Source organism: Chiloscyllium punctatum, chromosome 27, assembly GCF_047496795.1.
Source record: "Chiloscyllium punctatum isolate Juve2018m chromosome 27, sChiPun1.3, whole genome shotgun sequence".
In the NCBI taxonomy this organism is placed as follows: domain Eukaryota; kingdom Metazoa; phylum Chordata; class Chondrichthyes; order Orectolobiformes; family Hemiscylliidae; genus Chiloscyllium; species Chiloscyllium punctatum.
Genome location: NC_092765.1, coordinates 9,251,298 through 9,271,781, shown reverse-complemented (window position 1 = coordinate 9,271,781; position 20,484 = coordinate 9,251,298). Strand labels below are relative to the sequence as shown.

General features: G+C 41.3%; 1 protein-coding gene across 1 annotated transcript in view; it reads right to left on the bottom strand.

Annotated features, from left to right (window-relative positions):
* The window catches only part of LOC140453397 (glutathione hydrolase 1 proenzyme-like), an 88,149-nt gene extending 67,876 nt beyond the window's left edge, over positions 1-20,273 (bottom strand). Inside the window, exon 1 of the mRNA XM_072548026.1 lies at positions 20,203-20,273. The gene's annotated coding sequence lies outside the window, so the exon portion shown is untranslated. The remainder of the gene's footprint in view (positions 1-20,202) is intronic.
* Positions 20,274-20,484: the final 211 nt, after the last annotated feature.

Here is a 20,484-nt window from a genome sequence, read left to right as displayed (position 1 = left end):
AAGTTCCTAGATGCCAACTTGAGTTGCTTTTTGGAAATGGTGTGGTCTGTATTGATTGCCATCATGAGAATTTTTATTGATAGCTTCAAAATGCAATTTCGAAGCAATTGCTTTGGTAAGCCTTTGCAGTGAGATGATTTAGATTGTATTTCTTAAAGTGGTTTTCAAACATCACTATTATGAAAATTAAAGTGAATGGTATTGATGTTCGTTACAGAGGCAAGGAAGGCTCTATGAGCCAGTATAGCCGCCTTCATTCCCCATTGAATGGCAGCTTTACTTCAAGAAACCTACATACTCATTGTCAGAAATCCTATCTCAGGAGAGTGGATTTAAGATTAACTCCACGCTGCCAATTGTTTGTGCATTTCCATCCACTCTTCTGCCATTACCATAGTCGCAATCAAAAATCTTCTGCAGCTAAAGCACTGTCATATTCCTCTTCATTTTCACTGCAGCCTGAGACTCCTCAACAGTCTTCATGCCCAGTTCAATGGCTGTGCTGTTATTTGGTTTCATCTTTGCACCCCTTCAGGGTCCTATTCAACCCTCATTTGAGTTTCTGATCTCATATCCTCTCCGTCATTTATCAGGATGCAAATAAAGATTTAAAAGCTAACACCAGAATTGCCAGATTATGCTCTAAGGAAGCGATAAACAGGCTGTGACCTTTTTTCTTTACAAAAATAAATTGCAGACTGATCTAATAGAGGTCTTTGAAATTAAGAAGCATTTTCAAATATGTAGCTGCAGAGCAGATGTATCTACTTGCGAGGTTTGCAAAACTAGAGGCCACCAATTTAAGATAGTGATCTTGAAATTGAGGGGAGGCAATGGTCTAGTGGTATTATCGCTAGATTATTAATTCAAAGATCTAGCCAATATTCCTAGGGACCCGGGTTCAAATTTTGCCATGGCAGATGGTGGAATTTGAATTCAATAAAATTCATGAATTAAGGAATTGTTGGGACGAAAAACCCTTCCTTGTCCTTACCTGGTCTGGCCTACATGTGACTCCAAACACACAGCAATGTGATTGACTCCTAACTGCCATGTGGGATGGGCAATTAATGCTGCTGTAGCCAGCAAAACTCTTATCCTGTGAATGGGAAAAAAAACAAACTGGGAATTCAGGAGAAACTTTCAGGGCAGAGAGTGGTAGGCAATGCACTGGGGATTTGTTGAGATAATTATTGATGCAGTGAAGCAGAAACTGGATAAGCAGATGAGTAAGAAGGTACTAGAGAGTTACACCGATGCACATAGAGGAAGAAAATGGATAGAATCAACTGCTGAGTTTTCTTATGAGGAAAGGCTGGAGAGACTAGGCTTATTTGCAATGGAATGAGGGGTGACTTAATTGAAGAATATTTGATCATGAATAGTCTTGACAAGATGGAGATGAAAGGATTTTCCCTCTTGTGGATGAGACCAAAACTAGGTGGCACTGTTCAACAACTAGAGTTCACTGTTTTAGGGCAGACATGGGGAGACACCTTTGTCTCTCAGAGAGTTGTGCCATTTTCTGACTTTGGAACTCTCTGACTCAGAAGGCAGTGGATAGAACAAAGAAAAGAACAAAAAAAAATTACAGTCCAGGAACAGGCTCTTCGGCCCTTCAAGCCTGAGCCGATCCAAATATGCTGTCTAAACCTGGGATCTTTGAATATTTCTTGTGGTCAGAGCTGAGGGCTGAATGACCTGCTTCTGCTCCAAATTCTTTTCTTCACATATTGTCACAGAGTCACGGAGCCGCAGAGTTGCTGAGCCGCAGAGTCACTGAGCCACGGAGTCATAGAGATGTACAGCACCGAAACAGACCCTTCAATCCAACGTGTTCATGCCAACCAGATATCCCAACCTAATCTAGTCCTATTTGTCGAACTTTGTCCGTATCTCTCTAAACCCTTCCTATTCATGTACCCATCAAAGTGCCTTTTAAATGTTGTAGTTGTACCAACCTCCATCACTTCCTCCAGCAGTTCATTCCACACATGCACCACCCTCTACATGAAAAAGTTGCCCCTTAGGTCCCTTTTAAATTTTTATCCTCTCACCCTAAGCCTATGCCCTCTGGTGCTGGACTCCCCCAACCCAGGGAAAAGACCTTGTCTATTTTGTTCAACAATGAAGTATAAATAGCAAACAAAGGGCTGAAAAGCTTCTTTTTATGTTTTATATTCTAATAGGATATCAAATTTTGTAGTAATACAATCTATATCTGTCCTTCATCCTGTTGCCTATGTTCCGTCCTGCACCATCCCACTCATGCATCTCCTTGGTTTGTGCTGACTTATACTAGCTCCCAGTTTCCTACTGTCTCGAATTTAAGGGTATCCATTCCATTTTTGAGCCATTGCATAGCCTTGCCCTTCCATGTTGCTGTAACCCACTTCACTCTGACATTTCTACTCTCTATTCTTGTGTTTTGTGTATTCCTTCCACTTTGCCCCACCATTGTCAGATGTGGTTTCAGCTCTCAAGGCTCCTGCCCCAGCTCTCCATCTGTGTCTGCTTTTATTAGACCCATTGACTAAGTTACTAGTTCCCTCTCCTGGCATCTGCTTTAGCTTTACTTTTCTTTCTTTAAAAAGTTAGGTACTTGTGAAGCACCCAGGGACACTTGTCTTTGTTAATTATTCCTGTATGCACTAACTTCTGTAGTTGTGTTGTGGGGCTTTTGATCCAATTAAACTGTTCAATATGTCTCACAAATCGATATATTTTACATAGCTCAGATCTATGCAGAAATGACACTGTTATCTAACAATGCAACAAATTTATTTACAAAAGCTTTAAACTATCTCTGCAATCACAAAATGTTCACAAATTAGCATCAGAGAATCATAGAGATTGACAGCACAGAAAAAAAGCTCTTTGACCCATCAAATCTTGACCAGTCAAAAACAGTCATTCACTTTTCTAATAACATTACCCAGCAATTGTCCCATAGTGTTGTATGTCTTGGCATTGCAACTGTATATCAAAATACATCTTAAATGTTTTGAGGGTTTCTGTCTTGACCACCCTTACAGACAATGAGTTCCAGATTCCCACCTCCATCTGGATGAAAATATTTTTCCTCACATCCCCTCTAAACCTATTCCCCTTGGTCACTGATCCTTCCACCAAGGGGAAATGTTTGTTCCTATCTACCCTGTCTATGCCCCTCATACTTTTATACATCTCATTCATGTCCACTCTTAGTCTCCCCTGCTCCAAGGAAAATAACGGCAGTCTGTCCAATCTGACTTCATAACTGATACTGTCCCGCACAGGCAACATCCTGGTAAATCTCCATCTGCATCCTCTCCAATGCCATCACGTCCCTCCTATAATGTGGATTCCAGAACTGCACACAATACTTTAGCTGTGGCCTAACCAACATTTTATGCAGTTCCAATGTAATCGCCCTCTTCTTAATTTCTGTTTCTTGACTAAAAAAGGCAAATATCCCATATGTCTTCTCAATCACTTTATCTACCTGTCCTGCTACCTTATGGGATCAGTGGACATGAATATCAAAGTCCTCCTAATCCTTAGTGCTTCCCAGAGTCCTAATGTTCATCATGTATTCCTTTGCCCTGTTTGTCCTGCCCAAGTGCATCACCTCACACTCATCTGGATTGAGTTCTATTTGCTATTGATCAGCACATCTGACCAGCTCAACTATATCCTCCTGTAATCTAAGGCCATCCTCCTCACTGTTTATCACCCCATCAATTTTTGTATTACCCACAAGCAATCAGAGTACATATGGGAATTTGAAGCCAGAACTTCTCCAATATTAGGGTATTACAACTTCCTAAATCTAGACAAATAAACCACTAAACTCACCCAGTCAACTGCTTGGAAGGCAGTTACGGTCACCTCAATGTGTTGCTGGAAAAGCGCAGCAGGTCAGGCAGCATCAAAGGAGCAGGAGAATCGACGTTTTGGGCATAAGCCCTTCTTCAGGAATGAGGAAGGTGTGCCAAGCAGGCTAAGATAAAAGGTAGGGAGGAGGGACTTGGGAGGGGGGGGGCGTTGGGAATGTGATAGGTGGAAGGAGGTTAAGGTGAGGGTGATAGGCCAGAGAGGGGGTGGGGGCGGAGAGGTCGGGAAGAAGATTGCAGGTCAAGAAGGCGGTGCTGAGTCCGTGGGTTGGGACTAAGATAAGGTGGGACGAAGGGAAATGAGGAAGCTGGAGAAATCTGTATTCATCCCATGTGGTTGGAGGGTTCCTAGGCGGAAGATGAGGCGCTCTTCCTCCAGGCGTCGTGTTGCCATGGTCTGGCGATGGAGGAGGCCAAGGACCTGCATGTCCTTGGCGGAGTGGATGGGGGGGTTAAAGTGTTCCACCACGGGGCACCAACCAACACAACCGCTCCGTGGCGGAACACTTTAACCCCCCCATCCACTCCGCCAAGGACATGCAGGTCCTTGGCCTCCTCCATCTTCCGCCTAGGAACCCTCCAACCACAAGGGATGAATACAGATTTCTCCAGCTTCCTCATTTCCCCTCCCCCCACCATCGCTGTTTAATGTGCTCACAACTCACCTTCTAGTTTCTCGCAAGTTCTCTTATCCACTTATCTCTCTAAGTCATCATTCCGGTTTAACCAATCAAGCAAAATAAGCAGAGATGTGGCCAGACTCACATATTCAAATTCTGAAATGTTAACCAGTATTGAGCAAATAGCAGAGAGCACAAATTTAAAGTGAAGAAGTTTGGAGGAAAGTTTTGTTGTTAAAAGCACAAAAATTAATTGATTTGAGGCTTTCCTAATGAAAACCATAGAAGTGGATAATATCAATAAATTCAAGAAAAAATGTTCACTGTATTTTTAGAGGGAAGAAAGTAAGGCATGAAAATGGGCAAATTACTTGATTTGTCTCTGTCAATCTTGTAGATAGAGGCTACATTAGTTGCAAACTATAAGAAAGTACTCCTCAAAATCCTGAGAGACGCTATGCCAATGCTGTAAAATCTGAAGGAGAAATGTAATGAGAATCATCATTACCATAGTAACCGTTACTGCCTCAAGGGGTCTACATCACTATGAACATGTCAAGCAACCTTAACTAGGGCAGTAGATTACATGAAGCAGAAAATGAAAATATCAAATGTATTAATATTGTTAATACCACCTTTAGAATTAAATTGCTCTCTAATTTAAAAATCTTACAAATTTTACGATATTGACCCGAGTTAATAACTTAATTTCCCTAATTTCTGGGATGTCTTATGCAGGGAATTTGCATTGCTGCCTGTGAACATTATATAAATTCAGGTGCTAAAGCTGTATTTTTATTTTGAAGTTGCCTCAATGACAAGCATTTGAGTTCTAGTTGCAAAATCATCCTCTCAGCACCATTTAACCCTGACTCTGCCTTGTAATGTGTCAGCTAGAGTACCGGACCACTGATCCACAACATAATTGCTTTGTGTATATCTCTTATTTGGGCTGTATAATGCTTAGCTATGAATCAGTAAGTGCAGAAAGTCATTTTTTAACTGGATTATAAGGACTGCTTGTAGCGAAATCTATTCATGGCTTAAGATGTCTGTGGGGCTCAATATTGAGGAGGAATAATCCTCAGTGTATTGACATGGAACAAATGCTGCTCTGATCTACACATTTTACACATTTTAGATCTGAGACATATCAGTTAGAGGTGGTAGATCCTCCCTATGCTGAAGAACAACAATTGGAAGGAAAATAGGAACAAGAATAAACAGGTGATTCAGCCCCTTAAATCTGTTCCACTGCTTGCTGAGATCATGAGTGACTGCACTGAGTCTGCCCACATGTCTTGATTAGCTATGGATGTTTATTCCAAACTTCTACCTGCATGACCTTCTCCCCTGAAAGGCATGGTTCTGATTTTAAAGTTACAGGGAGTCCCTGGCTTGTGAACAGGCTTCGTTCTTGAGTTCGTACACAAGTTGACTTATGTGCAATTCCAAACACAACATAGGACAATGTGAAGTAGCTGTTTGTAAATATTCAAAACGTTCTTATATCAGATTTTTAAAATGTATGAGATAGCAGTTGTAAGTTGTGAGTTCATACACTGGGGACCCCCCTTAGCATCCCTTCGTCCCAGACACTCCCCATCAGAGGAAGAAATTTATCTCTAACTACCTTATCAATTTTCTTACAAATTCTAAACAAAAAATTCAATCAAATCACTCCTTAACTTCGAGAGTCAAAAGAATACATGCCTAATTTGCACAATCTTTGTTTTCATAACCTAATCCTTCGAAGTCTGGTACATTCTAGTGAATCTGAACTGTGTTCATCCCCAAGGTCAATACATCATGTTGAATGTGTGCATTCCAAAACTCTACAAAATACCCCAAGATACAATCCAACTTGACCTTTGTATAACTACAATAAAACCTTTTCTCGCTTCACATTCTGCAAAGAATCACATCTGGAGCGAGTGGTGCTGAAGGAAATGCAGACTCTGATCTGAGGTCTGGCCTCACCTTTAGGATTGTCAAATCCTCTAGGATTACATAGGAATCTCCAGGAATTAAATAAATTCTCCTATAAAATCTGGAAATTAAACCACCTGGGCATCAAAAGTAATGTCATTCTTTTCTTTCATTTATTTTAAACATTTTTTTTGTTTATTAATGATGAAAATGTTGGAGATGGGGACTAAGAAAGTCGCTTGATGTGTGCCCAGTGATAGGTCCAATCAGAATTACTGATACTACCTGCCCTCACCTTTATGGCAACGGGGATGTAGAAGAGGATGACTTCATTGAATAGGTAGCCTCAAAGAAATCATAGAATTGCAAAGGGAATTAGTACTCAGAGTGGTATAGGTTTTCTCTTCTTTTGTTTCATCTGTTTGCCAATCATACTGTAAATATTGTACTAGTCACTGTTCTTTATAATCTTTCCAAGAAATAAAAATTTATTACTTTGTACTTCTGCAGCACAAGAAAACTCATGCAGCTCCATCTAGCTCTCTTGTGGATAGAAGTAATTAATACATCTTAAAACCATTCTAAATTTTACTTTCATAGAACAATGTCCAATCATACAGCACAGTAGGAAGGATTCAACCCCTCAAACCTATGCTGGTCTATTATGCCTGTGTGGCATATTATAATCGCCTGTATCCAGTCTGGGGCTGACAAGTGGTAAATAGCATTCATGTCACATAAATGCCAGGCAATGACCATCTCCAGACAATCTAGCCACTGTCCCTTCACATTCAATAGTGCTATCATCACTGAATTCCCACATTATCAACATCTTGAGGATTGCTACTGACCAAAAACTCAACTAGACTCACCACATAAATGCAATGGCGACAAGAGCAGGTTAGAGACTAAGAACATTGTGGCAAGTAACTCACCTCGTGACTCCTCAAAGCTTGTCCATCATCTACAAGGCACAAGTCATGACTTTAATAGAATATTCCTTACTTGCTTGAATGGGTGAGGGTCCAACAGCAGTCAAGAAGTTTGACACCATCCAGAACAAAGCAGTCCGCTTGACTGTCACCACATCCACAAGCATCCACTTCCTCCACCATGGACGCTCTGTAGCAGCAGGGTGTACCATCTGCAAGATACACTACAGAAATTTGCCAAACCTCCTTACATAGCATCTTCCAATCCCATGACCACTTCCATCTAGAGTGACAAGGGCAGCAGATAAATGGGACCACCACCACCTGCAGGTTTCTCTCCACACCACCTCCCATCCTGACTTGGAAATATATCGCTGTTGCTTCACTGTCACTGGGTCAAAATCCTAGAACTCTCTCCTCTATAGCATGGTGGATATCACCACAGGACATGGGCTGCAGTGGTTCAAGACTTCAGCTCATCACCACATTCTGGAGGGCAAGTAGGGATGGACGATAAATGCTGACCAGCCAGTGGATGCCCACATCCCACTAATGAATAAAAGAGAACATTTCTGTGTGACAGGCATACTTGAAGCTGAACACTAATGTGTGGTGGAGCTCACTTTGGTCCAAACCAGTGGATGACGTCCCGTTTCTGAACCAGGTGTATTCAAGTCTGCAGCTCTTGAACATTAGGAATGTGAAAATTTGCACTGGAGTGTGGCTTAAGAGAAATGATTTCTAGAAAGACAGAAGCAAGCAAGCTCTTTGACAAGTTAACAGTGACAATGCCAGCATGATGGATGAGGATCAGAAAAAAGGTGGCTAGAAGTTGCAGAGCAAACTTGGAAGGAGTTTTGGTAAATGTTTTATTCTGGAGATAACATTGGTGAGGTTGAAGCTAGAAAGTGAAATGTGGATTTGAGGATAAATGCAAAAAAGTTGTAAATTGTGAGCTCATAAACTTAAAGGTTTATCCCAACAACAAGGGAGCAGCATGTGGCTCAGTGGTTAGCACTGCTACCTCGCAGCGCTGGGACCTGTGTTTGATTCCCGCCTCGGGTGACTGTGTGGAGTTTGCACCTTCTCCCTGTGTGTGCTTGGGTTTGCTCTGGGGCTCTGGTTTCCTCCTACAATCCAAAGATGTGCAGGCTAGGTGAATTGGCCGTGCTAAATTGCCCAGAGTGTCCAGGGATGTGTGGTTAGACGCATTAGTCAGGGGAAATGTTGGGGAATGGGTTTGGGCGGGATACTCTTCGGTGGGTTAGTGTGGACCTGTTGGGCTGAAGGGCCTGTTTCCACACTGTAGGGATTATATGTTCTTCTATAAATGATACCTGCTTAGTAAATTAAGAACTGGGTGTCCTGCTTCTCAATTGGAATTTTTGTCATCGTCCAGATCATTAAAACATGGAACATTACAGCGCAGTACAGGCCCTTTGACTCTTAATGTTGCACCGACCCATGTAACCAATCTGAAGCCCATCTAACCAACACTATTCCATAAAACAGCAAGACATAATGTTGATTGTTGAGGGACAGACTTTAGCCAGGTTACCTATCTCCCCCAAATGGTACCAGGGAACCCTTTCTGTTCATCCAAACCAGGTAAATTGGTCTCAGTTTAAGATTTCAGTGGAAAGAGCGCACTTCCAACAGTGCAGCACTCCTTCAGTGCTGGAAATGGAGCCACTCTAGGTTTTATTCCCAAGGTTTTTATTAAATTCAATGAAGATGTGGGTTTCGCTATCTGGCCCGGCATTTACTGTCCAGCCCTAAGTTTCCAGAGGGCAGTTAAGAGTCAATCACATTGTAGTGGGTCTAAAGTCACATGTAGGTGAGATTGGAAGACTCCCTTCCCTGAAAGGCATTACTGAACCAGATGTATTTTTCCTGACAATCAGCAATGGTTTCATGGTCATTGTTAGACTCTCAATTCAGATTTTAATTGACTCCAAATTCAATTCAGTTCATGGCAGGATTCAAGCCCAGGCCCTTAGATCAATACCTAAGTCTTTGGATTAATAGTCTAGTGCTCATACCACCAGGCCATTAACTCCCCACATTCAAATCCCAAGAAATTAACCACTATATTTTGATTACAGAGGTAATCATCCCGCAAAGTGAGCCGCTGCTATCATCTGAGTTTGAGACGAGAATAAAGTGTTCAAATGGCATATGGATAAGGCCACCCACAGGTCTGTCATGAGCTCACATGTCCATCACTGATTAATCACTCAAATCAGGCTAGAATGCTCAATGGAAACTCTGTTTGCATGTGGCATTTTGAATATGCAAGCACTACTCATGGGGAAATATCATTCTTGGAAGTGAACAATCTGAACCTCTATTTTAAGGATACAAAACTGTGTCTGTTTCATTTGCATGTTTTGCTAGTTTTTCCTAGTAATAAGTTGGAAGGGCTGGGTGAGCTAAAATTAGTTTCTTGATGGATAAGTGAAGGGAGCAGAATGGCTTGACTGTATTTCATATGTCCTTCACTTAGTTTGTCAGTCTAATTGAGCCTTAGTCTCTGCAGTATGGCTGAATTCAGTCATTAACAATCTTCTCAGTTGATGTTTCAGTGTCATAATGACAAGAGCTTTATTCAAACCGTTCATCATGCTAAAGGAGCATTAGGTTACCAGTCGCAGTATAGGTTTTGATATAAACAAGTGCAAACATATTGGTTGTATGGTGAGGGAATGCACTGTGCACAGATTAACAGGTTGGTGGTAGACAGTGACCGTAATGAAATCAAATGTTTTTGACAGCATTGTGAGTTAAAGCATCGACAATTGCAGCATCGACAATTGCAGCACATATGTTTTATACAAATAAAGAAATGCAATCTTAAGTTATTTAATTGTGTAAGACATTGTTTGGGAATGTTGCTTACAGTTGTGAGCATTATATCCAAATGTAGCATGGTCAGATTTCTCTAGCATTGCTGCCTTCTTGACTGCTGCTAAGTGGCGAAGTGGCATTTTTACCAGCAGGATTTCCAAACCTCCAGAATTGCCACAGGATCTAGGGAATCTCAACTTGTTGGATACTGTTGTGAGCAATGCAGAAGGAAAATCACAGGAATCATAGAGTCATAGAGATGTACAGCACGGAAATAGACCCATTGGTCCAACCCGTCCATGCCGACCAGATATCCCAACCCAATCTAGTCCCACTTTCCAGCACCTGGCCCATATCCCTCTAAACCCTTCTTTTTCATATACCCATCCAGATGCCTCTTAAATGTGCAATTGTACCAGCCTCCACCACTTCCTCTGGAAGCTCATTCCATACACGTACCACCTTCTGTGTGAAAACGTTGCCCCTTAGGTCTCTTCTATATCTTTTCCCTCTCACCCTAAAGCTATGCCCTCTAGTTCTGGACTCCCCCACCCCATCCACGGATCTATTTACCCTATCCATTGCCCTTCATGATATTATAAACCTCTGTAAAGTCACCCCTCAGCCTCCATTGCTCCAGGGAAAACAGCCCCAGCCTATTCCACTTCTCCCTATAACTCAAATCCTCCAACCCTGGCAACATCCTTGTAAATCTTTTCTGAACCATTTCAAGTTTCACAACATCTTTCCGATAGGAAGGAGACCAGAACTGCATGCAATATTCACAGTTGCACAGTGGTCTAACCAATGTCCTGTACAGCTGCAACATGACCACCCAACTCCTGTACTCAATACTCTGACCAATAAAGGAAAGCATACCAAATGCCTTCTTCACTATCCTATCTACTGGTGACTTTACTTTCAAGGAGCTATGAACCTGCACTTCAAGGTCTCTTTGTTCAGCAACAGCCCCTGGGACCTTACCATTAAGTGTATAAGTCCTTCTAAGATTTGCTTTCCCAAAATGCAGCAGCCCGCACTTATCTAAATTAAACTCCATCTGCCAGTTCTCAGCCCATTGGCCCATCTGGTCCAGATCCCATCATTGAAAGTTTTGGTTTTTTCTCAGATGCTATGAACTTCTGTATTCTGAGTAAAGGTAATGTCACCATAGTCCAAGGGACTATGAAGGATGGTGGTGGTTTAACCTGAGGGTCACCACACATCAGGTTAGGGGAGACATTGAGAAGGAGAGTCCTTCAGCTGATCTGAGTTTTATGAATATATCTCAATTGGAAATGATGACAATAAGACAGAGATCCAATGCAGTGCTGTTACGAGAGTGAGGTGTTGTGCTGAAACCTGGAGGAGTACATCTGGCCAGAGTTGGACACCGTGTTGCCTGTACAGGTTAATGTGTCAGATACTGTGCACATAGCCCAGCCACCAGTGTCACCAGTTCATTGAATTTCTGTTCTAATGCATGGGTAAATAAACTGAAGAGTACAGCATCATAACATGCAGTGACTATCCAGAGGTGTTGTTGGGAGCAGCCCCACAACGTACATGTGTGACCTAGGTGTGCAATACCAGAAATTGGCAGGATGCTTTTAAGTCACTTCCACTCCACTCCTTGCCCTCAGTTCCATTCTGACATTACACGCACGTTCTCTCCAAGTTCTTTCCTCTTAGTTTTACAAACATTTCCTTCCATTCTTCCTCGAGATTGATGCTGCTATATTCCAACTCCAGTGGCAGAACCAGATGTCCACCAGGTCCCAGTGCCCTCTTACTTCATTGTGAATCAGGAAACATCTCTGAGTTCACTTTCTGTAAATGCAATCCATTCTTGATTGAATGCAGAGTTCTTTACTCTGAATCCTGTTGGTTGTCTGTTTACATCATGCATTGAATATTCTAACTTTGTGCTGCATTTTCAATCGAGCTGACTTTTCAAAACTCTCACTGTGCAGAAAGGAAATTCAACGTACAGATAGTAGTAAGTGTGCCCTTTCTCCTGCAATCCTGAGACTCTCATCACAGAAAATTAAATATGAATGAATAGTTTATGAATATTTTCTGTCTTATGTTGAACCAGTCGATCTTTGTCAATATGCTTAGCTCAAACCATTGTAGAATACATTTTAGCTTAAATATTTATTTGCAAGAGTCGAACTCTATGCTTCCCTTAATATTCTCTCCATGTAATTATCTGCCAAGTTTTTGAACCCAACTTTCACATTCTTTAAGAAATCCTTCATGATAGATATTATTTCCTGGTTCTCAGCTCTGGTGGTTTCTTAACTATACGTCTTGGTCATTCCATCCAATTTGTCAACCAAAGAGTGTGACAACATGGTAACTTTTTATATGGCAGAAGTTACCGTTAATGGACTACCAAAAGTAAAGACTGATGTTAGGTTCATTTATGCTGTTCTCTAGTTCCTTGGGTTTTACTTTCCCCAGGCCTGAATGATGCAGGTGTTGGAAAATCAATTGGGAAAATATGGTGAGATCGGAAAAATTAGTTTCTTGCTGACAAGAACAAGAAGTTCAATTTTACAACTAAGATTTGAGTGGTGAAATTACAAACTCACTAGCGAGCAGTGAGAGGCCTATTTGCATGCATCAACAACTTATTAGTATCCAACTTGCCTCGTTCTTCTTTTGTCATTTCCATTTTGTACTTTTTACTGGAAAACAGCTTTCCCACAGGTAGGGTCGGGAATGCTCTGCCAGGAAATGTGCTGGAGGCAAGTTCAATTGATGCATTCTAGAGGAACATGAAGATTATTTGGACACGATTAATGTACAAAGAAATTGGGGAAAGACTGGAGATTGACACCAGGAAATTATGCTCATTGAATGAGCTGATACAGGTATGATGGGCTGAAAAGCCTCCTTTGGCACTGTAGTGATTCTCTGATTTTGTGACATGAAGGTTAGAGTGGGTACACACTGCCCCCAGCTTACTGCTTGATCCTCTGGGTCTCTACCTTGGATTGTCGTCTCTGCACTGGACCCATGACCAATGAACCAGCCATAGCTGTGGTTATTGTAGTGGTGGCTGTAGTTCTGTAAAAGTACAGAGCAATGATGTGTTGACAAGCCTAGTCTCCACGTGAAGATCCCCTCAAGATATACATCAGCTACAGCACGCCAAGAGTCTATTATGTGCAATGCTGTTTCTTCCAGATGAATGAGGTGGGTTATGGCTGTAGACTCAGCAGGTGCCAGCACACTGTCATTGAACTGTGCCAACTGTTGGACTGGATGTGTGGCCTGAAGGAGCAGCTCACATCCTATGCTGAGGCCATCAAGATGGTGGCTCCCTTGATCCTTTGTGCAACTATCTGCATCAACCGTGTGGGATCGCTCCAATTACAAACACATCAAGGTTGTCAGGGATACAATTTTTGTGAGTTCACTGTGCTCCATCTTGTTTCCCTGTGATATGGTCAGTGTTGCAGTTGGATTATACGTACACAGCTCCCATCGCCCAGGTGTCGGGTGCTATAGACTGTACACATGCCACAGTTGGAGTGACATATCATAATGCAGCCAATTCATTAACAGGGAAAGTTCCATTCCATAAATGGATATGTCATTGATGATCATTGGTACCACATCTTAGAAATCTGTGCTAGGTATCCTTTAGAACTTTCATGTTCCTGCTTTATTTCAAGGGCTGATGCTTCACAAGGATGGTTACTTAGAGACAATGATCTGCAATGATGGCTGATGATTCGATTACACAACTCCTCAGACTGAGACAAGGCATCCCATTGTCCCACCAGGCCCATCGTGGAACAAACATTAGGCCATCTCAACATGAGGTTCTAATGCTTGGATAAGGCTGGGACTGGTTGGTGCGTTGGCTTTGCAGTACAGTCCAGGGTGTGCTTCTTAATCATAGTGTGCTGTGTTGTTCACAACTGGTGCAGGCAAAGAGGGGCCTTGATGGCCTTTGAGAAATTTGGACAGAGCAGCAACAGTTTTCTGAGGAGAAGGAGGATGAGGACCTTTGAGCAGTAGGAAAATCACCCTCTGTGTGATAGAGCAATGCAGTGTCAGACACAAAACTCCAGACAGGATTTAATTGACACCCAGTTCCAGGAGATGAACATAGAACATAGAACAATACAGCACAGAACAGGCCCTTCGGCCCACGATGTTGTGCCGAACTTCTATCCTAGATTAAGCACCCATCCATGTACCTATCCAAATGCCGCTTAAAGGTCGCCAATGAATCTGACTCTACCACTCCCACGGGCAGCGCATTCCATGCCCCCACCACTCTCTGGGTAAAGAACCCACCCCTGACATCTCCCCTATACCTTCCACCCTTCACCTTAAATTTATGTCCCCTTGTAACACTCTGTTGTACCCGGGGAAAAAGTTGAATGCTGGGTACAGTCATCATTTATTGACTATAAAATTATCGTTACTCAGAAGGCAAGTAGGACCTCTCTGTTCTCAGAAATGAATGCAGCTTTTTTTTTAAATTCCTGTTGTTCAACAAAAGTGAATATTTTTGACTTGTTAGAGGCGTTCCAGCATTGATGACTCCACGTTGAGCAATGAGAAGGGTTTATGTTACCCTGGGTGGTAGTAAAATGGTGGGACTCCCTTAGACAGGGTTCAAAGATGCTATGGTGCTCAGGATGTCACCCGTTTAGCTTGATTCTTGCAGCTACAATTACAATAACTGTCAGTCAGACACACAATGGCGTAAGATAGTAATGCATTTATGAATGGGAGCTTGTATTTGCAAAGAAGTGTCAGCTCTTCCATCTCTGCCTTCCTTTTTGTTCCCTTTGCACTATGTATCCTAAGAAGGACAGGTTCTGGCAGGCAGCAACAGACCTGGTGTGCTGTTGGGCAGTAAACATGGTGCTGTACCAGAAATACTGGAGGGTCTCAGTATTGGCACATGCCCCCATTGCTGGTGAGTGGACAATAATGGAGTGGGGCGCCATAGACACTTGGTGTGAACAGAATGTGGTTAGCAACATAAATTGCATGAGAAAACTCACTAGAGCTCAGGCAGAGAAACCCCCACCTCCACCACCCCCCCCCCCCCATGAAACTCCCAAAATTGACACTCAGTCAACTTCTGGCAAAATTCAACCCTTTGTTTCTTTGTATCTCATGGTGTGGTTGAGGCAACTATAACAGATGCATTTAAAGGGAAGCTGGATGAGTACATGAGGAAGCAAAGAATATAAAGATAACATTGATGGGTTTAGATGAAATGGAATAAGAGGAAGCTAGAGTGGTGCATGGGTTGGGCTGAATGGCATGTTTCTGTGTAGTTCATTCCATTTGTGGTGTGCATGTTGTTGCAAGGAATTTTCATAAAGGAGTTACACAGCTCCCTGCTTTACTTGACCTTGCTTTCTGGGTGGTAACCTGGGAAAGTATTTTGATGATTATAGAACCCACTCAATTTTCTTCAAAGAGACTATCATGGGATGTACCCCACAGAATGTATTGCTGGGAGTTTGATCCACTTTACCAAAGGAGAACGTGAAAACTGTTACATACTAATGCAAAACATGTGGATTACCCAAGTAACAGCGGTAGGATGTAACAATTCAAGAATATTTTTAAAGCAACACTACCAACTTTTCATAAACCTCTTCTGTATTCCACAATATGAAAAGTGGACTGATAGACCATGAATAGCAAAGTCACGCCAGAGATCTGCATTGAAAGATATCCATTTACTTGGAACTGAGTTCCGTCAAGACACTGATTCCCCCAAAAAATGCATTTTTATAATGTCCTTCATGACTGTAAGACATCCTCAAAGTTCTTTACTATAACCAGTGGACTACTTTTGAAATGTAGTCACTAAATTTAATGTAGGCAAAGCCACAGCCAATTTTCACACAGTAACTTCCCACAAACAGCAATATAATAATGTCTTGATAATCTGCCACAGATCTGATCAATTGTAATTCTACCATAGGAGCGTTCATTGTTGTTGCAGCATTAGAAGGCCAATTCTTAGGTAAGCAACAATCTCTTTTGAAAAATCATCTGTGCTGCTGTGGCCTGTGCACTTTCCTGCAGTAACACAGAATATCTGAACCTTTTATCAACACACTCCCATTGCTACAGGAACGTGAATTTGTTTCATGCAATGTCACGCAACAAACCGAACACGTGCTCAAAAATATATTCACTGGTTTGCCATTTTTTGGCAGCAAACAAGAGAAATCTGGAAGAAACAATTTCACAGGATTTATAATTCCACACCTAGTGTGACCGATAATGAAACTGTATCCTTATTAATCACATACAGTGTGATTACTATACCTAACAACCTACCACTGATTCTCATCTGAAGCTGTAGGTTTTCTATATATACACTCAACTGAAGCAAAGATGCAGATGCCGAAGATCAGCATAAACACCGATCATTTCCTCGCTACTGTCAGTTCTGAAGAAGGATTACTAGACTCAAAATGTTAAGTTTGTTTTCTCTCAAAAGATGTTGCCACATCTGCAGAGTTTTTACAGCAATTTCTGTTTTTGTAAATATTCATGTTAACTGTAAACATCATAGATTTGAGGCTGTCACACTAAAAGGTTTGGTATTGAGGGACAAATAAAATGTGAAGATGATATAGGAGCTGACATCTTGGTAACCAGCATGTCAGTTAGTGCTGGCCTCTCAGTGAACATTTGTTCAGATAAACTGCTTTAGTGCTGGAGGTTGAAATATAAGGGAATCTTCCCTGCCTTTCTTCAGATCATGTTGTAGGAGGTTTTGCATCAAACTGAATGGCCAGGCACAGCCTCAGTTTCCCATCTCAGCTGTAGGGTGGCACTTTTTTGGTGTGCGGTACTATATGATTGTTGTAAGGCAGGATTGTACAGGAATAGGAGCAGCAGTGTCCTGTTTAACCTGGTGAGTCTGCTGCACTGTTTAATGTAATCAAGGCTGATCATCCATCTCAATCCCACTTCCCCACACTGTCCCCATATCTCTTGACATTTGTATTATCTAAAAATCTAACAATGTCTGTCTCAAACATATTGAACAATAGCTCTCCAAAACCCCTGAATTAAAGAATCCCAAAGGAATCACCACTGAATATATATCATATGATATGAATAATGTGCAGAAGCAAAACTTTATCTGCCATGATAATCCATATCTACTACAGTTTTCAGCTGTTAAGGGATGTGCAGTAATGTTTCTGTGTAACTTGTTAGTTACTATTCCACTGAGATGTTTAATAAGGAAGATCAATTGTTTTAAAGGGCCATTTTAGAGGTAATCTGTTTGTCCAAACAGAGCTAAATAAACATCATCCATTTCAATTTTTGTCAATTGGCTCCTCATTTGAAGTTATAAGATTTTAGAAATGCTGGTTTAAAACAGCATGCAGAAATAATCAGTTGTACAAATCTTACATGGACCAGACACCCCATTAATTGAATATCATTATCGTATCATTCTCTCTGGTTATATAACGTGTATTTTTTAGGAGAAATGCTGTCAGCCTATCAATTGTAGCGGCTCACCAATGTTATCCTTAAATCTCCAAAAAAATAAGCTGCAATGATTTCTTGGGAATGAGTAGTCACCAGTGTGCAAGAGTCATAATAACATCCTTCAAAAGGCCAAGTCTAGAAAGCAGTTTTTACTTTGATAATGCCATGCGAAAATGAATGTTCTGATTCCTTGCTTTCCTTTAATCTACTTCATACAACTCAATAGCAGGAGCCCTTGTTCTTTGCAATAACATCCCTTATTGTGAGTTTAGAAAAGTTGGCTTTTTATGTGAATCCTTAGAAATGAAGGTTACACTTATAAAAAAGAAATGGAATAGCCGAGCAAAGTTCTGAGCTGCTGCTATCTTGGATATGCCACTTGATGGCAGTTTGATTATGATCAAGAAGGTCTTGTCTCTGACGTTAAGATTTTAATTCAGACTGCCTTACTGTGGTAGAAGTTCAGTTTTGAAATTTCATGGTGGGGATTCTTTGTTTAGAAAGATAGATTTAATGTGGACAGATCCACTGACTTGAAACATGAGCATTGATAAATTGAAAGACCATGTAACAAACAATTGCAATCTGTCTGAATGCTGAGCAAATTAAGGACAATGTACAAAGAACTTGTCAATGTCCAGAAATTAACACCTCTCCCTACTAGACGTAAGAGCTGCAAACCTGCATCTATTTATTAATGTCAGTAAAATCCTGGAAATTCCCTCCCTCGTGGCATTGTGGGTCTACCTACAGTACATGGACTGCAGCAGTTCAAGTAGGCAGCTCCCATCTTCTCCAGGGCAAATAGGTACAGGCAACAAATGCTGTCAAACTGGTAAAGCCCACATCCCACAAAATGAATAAAAAAATAAATTGGCATCAATTAAAATGCCAGATGTTCAGGATTTGTTCTGGCAAGAGATTTGAACTCTTTGGGTTTAATTGAATTTCCAATGCTATGGCAAATGTTCATATCTTGGATATCAACCAGTTGGAGTCTGCCTAATTAGGACACCCAGAAAAAAAATAATGGCAGTCAAAGGAAGAGATACAAGAAAACTCTGAAGGTGTCTCTCAGAAATTTTCACATTGATTTAGGGCTTTTGGGGAAACTTGCCCACAATTGCTATACCTGGCACAACCAAGGGAAAAACAGCACAACCACTTTTAAAGGAAAGGGCAAAGAAGGGAAATTCCAAACCAGTAGCTGGTCCAAAGCTGAGAGTGTAATCTTGTCCTAGTTCCAACAGCACCTTCTAGTCAGCCTTAATCGTCACCTACAAGACCACCAGCCTCTTTATCATATCTCCCCGATGACTAACTTGGTTATTTTATGATGTGGAGGTGCTGGTGTTGGACTGGGGTGGGCAAAGTTAAAATCACACAACACCAGGTTATAGTCCAAATGTATATATAGTTACCTGATGAAGGAGTAGCAATCTGAAAGCTAGTGCTTTCAAGTAAACCTGTCGGGCTATAACCTCGTGTTGTGTGATTTTTAACTTGGTTATTTTAAACTCTCACCAATGAGTACCCAAGGCAGTAACGTTATAGATACTTATAGTGTGTATATGTGCTTGTGCAATCATGTGTGTGCATCTGCATTTTGTGGGCATTTCTGAACATGGATGTGTACTTGTTCAGCTTTGTCCATGTGCATGTATATCTGAGAGCATTTGCACAGTTGTCTGTGCACACATGTGTCTTGATGCGTGTGCTGTATGTTTCTGTTTGTGACTGTCAATGTATGAGTACATGTGTGTGCTATATGTTCCTGTTTGTCTGTGACACTGGGTGTCTGAACATGTGTATGCAGCTCCTGAGTAAGAGAGAGAGTGTGTGTGTGTGTGTGTGTGTGCGCGTGCGTATATATGAGGTGCTCCTGCAAAATACATGTACATGAATGTGCATTTGTGTATGTGAGCATTGTTTGTGTGAGCATTGGCTCAAGCAGGATTAAGCAGAGCTTTGATATCCTCAAAATAACCTATCAAAACCCAGCATTTAAATTCACACATGAAGGTGGAATGAGGTACTGGAAAAGGGCCAACATCATTGGAACCAGAAGCCAGTCTGAGACATGAACTGCAGAATTAAAACTGGAGGACAAAGCTTTCCTAACAGTAACACTGTACCCAATACAGCAGTAATTCTGAACAACTATTTCTTCCTCAGATGGAAGAAAAATTTAGAATGCAATCAGAGCAAAGAATGGTGTAGTATATATTTACAAATTAAAATAACTTATGGTTGCTTGGCAGATTACAGTTAATGACAGTAGTTTCATTTGAAGGCTTTGTCTCCATTTTTATCCTTTAATTACAAACTGCTGCGCTTCCATGCATCCATTAAATTGCCTAATTAAATGACAGGCTTATAATAAACATTCTGGCCTACCTCACAGTATTGCGGTAAAACATCTGAAATTTGTTAAATGTGCTGCAAGCAGCAGGTGCTGTCATTTTTAAACATCATTAAACATCGGCTAACCTGGGTGCTGACAATATTCCAGTATAAAATCAAACAAGCACGGAATATTCAAAAGGTCAAACAAATACACGTTCATCTGCTACACTGTGGAAAATAATTCTGCTGCCTAATCACAAATTGTAGGCGGTCTTGTGACACAAGAGGTTTCCTTTTATTTGTACATGGGTAACGGGCATTGCTAGCTGTATCACTACTAATCATAATTCTGTACTACAGCGTACGTGTTACAATGGCAACTTGGGGGGTGCTTGTTGGCACAATCTGACTGGTCAGGATTACATT